Source organism: Syngnathus scovelli, chromosome 12 (assembly GCF_024217435.2).
Source record: "Syngnathus scovelli strain Florida chromosome 12, RoL_Ssco_1.2, whole genome shotgun sequence".
NCBI lineage: Eukaryota > Metazoa > Chordata > Actinopteri > Syngnathiformes > Syngnathidae > Syngnathus > Syngnathus scovelli.
In genome coordinates this window covers 151,627-154,647 of record NC_090858.1, presented here as the reverse complement: position 1 = coordinate 154,647, position 3,021 = coordinate 151,627, and positions in this window count along the sequence as shown.

Genomic DNA, 3,021 nt, shown 5'->3' with positions numbered 1-3,021 from the left:
GCTTGGATTTCACCTTTGAAGTCATGAAGATGAGACCAAGCCCTCCTTCCTTTTCTCTAGATAGCGGTGTTTGGCACTTTGCTGATGTTGTCAGGATGATGCAGCCATGTCTTTGGCTTCTACGCAGCAAGGCTCTGACACGCTCTCTATCTCCACTCCTTATGTGTGGATGCCGATCCATATGGTTGCTGCAATGTGAACTTCTCATCAACGGAGACCTATTTATTGACAGTGGAACGGTTGTTCCTTGTTGATTTGTGATTTCTCTCCGCCGTTGTGTTTGTTTGCCAGCCAGCAGGGGCGCAAACGGCTCCTGTAGAGCTGATTGGAACTTTGTGACTCGCCACCCTCGCATTGTGTCACATTCAGATTGATTGCTTAGCCCGTGTTCATCGTCACCCTGGCTCCGTCAATCATCCACGCGGTCTCGTATTCCGGAGCAGGCGAGGCGAGGAGCGAGCGCTGGCCGGCTGGCCGGCGGCCGCCCGGCGGGTCGGTTCAGCACACGCAATGCACCGCTTTTGCTTTGCAATACGTTGCTGAACTTGTCATTTCCCCAAATCCTACTTGGGATGGTGCTGTGGCGTGTTTGTCTCCACACATGAGACGTGACTTGCTGCTGAGATCCAGAGGTGGCCATTGAGGAAAATCCTATTTATGAGCCATAGCTATGAGAGAAATGCAATGGACCTTCTGACTAGCTGATCTGTTGTAACCTGTGTAAACTATCTGCTCCAAAACCAGTCAGTCAGCCACATTACAATGGGCTTCGACACCTCGACCAAACCATCCTGTGCTCATGCTTGACCGACCTTCCATTTGTTGGAAATGGGCTACAAAACGTGTTGCTTAACACTCTTGACAAAAATGAGTTGCAGAGAGCCCAAACATTTGTTTGACATGACAGTAAGCTGATTGTTGAGCGTTCTTCAAAAGAGCCACCAATAAAAGGCACTTGACATTAATCTGTTTAAAGCCTTCCGCATTGGATTAACCCGGCGTTTTCAGACACAAGGACACTGGAAGCTAGTCAGTCCCTTGGGATCACTCGATGTGGTAAGCTGCGTTTGGTTTGTGACGACGAACGACAGACAGTACGACACGTTTATTGCGCTAGCTCTGAAATTTGCATGCCTGCAGCAGCAGCAGACTGTAAATGGATTAAACGAGGCTACTGCTCGAGCCCGTCTATAGAAGCAGCTTGTGGGAAAAATCACACCTTCCGCCTTTGGCAATTCCGCTGAGGCCAGATCACTTTCATCCATTTTATTGAGCGCAACTAGCATCCCTGAGAATAAACAAACAAAGGTAGCAATTGAACCCCTGCCTGCCTGCCCTGCCCTGCCCTTCCCTGCCCCGCCCTGCCCTGCTCTGCCCTGCCCTGCCACGACCCCCCTGCCGAGCGGCCGTAGAATAGCGGGCCTACGCGGGCGGGGAACGCGGCCACCCTGCCGAGCTCATCGGCGGCAGAGCTGCTCCAATCCAAAAGCAACGACTTGATTCGGATGATGAGCAAACAACTTTTGTCGACAGTCTGTGACGCTGACGGAAAGTGAGCTGGCTGCTGGCCATTCAGGCTTTCATGGGAAGCAATATCTATCAGGATGGGATGGCTTTCATTCCCACAATACAATGCCCTTGTGAAAGAGATGGGATTTTCGTTTTTCCCCGATAAACGGATGATGAATCGTTCTTTTTTTTCAACCTCATCCTTCATCAGGCAGGGTATGTTGATGTGAGGACTCGAGGACTTGTTAGCAGTGCCCCCAAGTGGTCAACAAATGCTGATTTTCAATGCAGAATGCAGCCAATTTCAATTTCGCATTGTCCACTCATTCAATTGAAGCAATTTTTGGATTTCACATTCTTCATTTTGTAAAAATATCAAATGAAATGTCTTCATGCATGGCAATGAAACAATTGTGTTCCGATAACAAACCACCCGCATGCATTGCTGATGTAAGTTTGTTTTAAAATCCATCAATATCACTGACTATATGCGGCGTTTCTTCCTATTCCTGCACAGGTTGCCGCCGTAACTTCCACCAAAATCACGTTACGTAACGACTGATGCCATCCACAAATCATTGATGTTCCTGAATGATGGATGTCACCATCGTCACACAAGCAATGCAATGCAATGCAATGCAACGCAATGCAATGCAATGCATGAAATCATTGCTAGCGATATAAAAATCACTTGTTTTTTTGTTTTTGTCCAAATGTTGAGTCAACTTTTGTTGCTCAAATGTATGAAGGAATTAGTCCTGTGCTAATTGTGATGGATGGCTTTATTCCATTCTCTGAGGGGTCTTCCCATGTGCAAGGGATGTTTCCAGATTGGAAATGACAGGCCGGCCCATGATGTGCGCAGGGTTAACAAAAGGCGGCGCTTCAACCAGGCTGAATAATTGAAAGGCAAACAACTGATCAAAGCGGAGATCCATCTCAATAGTTTCATTGTTTATGGATGTGAGATCTGTTGACTTTTCCAATTGGAGCTGTAAACTTTTGTTTGTCCATACATTTCTAAGAGTCTGAGCTGAACAATTACTGGCTAAATGTGTTTGCCAGCTCCGAAGCAACTCCCCCGCTTTGCCCTCAAAAGATCAAAGGGAAGACACCCCCAAACCCCAAAGGTCCCCCCCCACCCCACCCCTCCCCTCACCCCCGCCCCTCTCCGTTTCCTTTCAGCCATGACAGTTCAGCCGGAAAGCCAACCGTAAATGATTTTTAATTTGTTTTTGTTTTTTTTACCCCCCCCCCCCCCCCCCATCTTCGGAAAATGCCATTTTGCAGCGCAAAGCTTTCAACATTTCCCTGCAAAACAAAAAAAGTGAAAGACAATGCTCTGCATATTCTAATTGTGTGTTCAGCCGATCAAAGAGCCGGCGGGATGTCAATTGTAACGGAAGGTCGAAAGAGCCTCATGATGTGAATGAGCACAAATTGATGCTACTGATGCTAAACGGTTAGGCGCCTCACAGAATGTCAGAAGGTCAATCAACTTTTGGTAGTCAT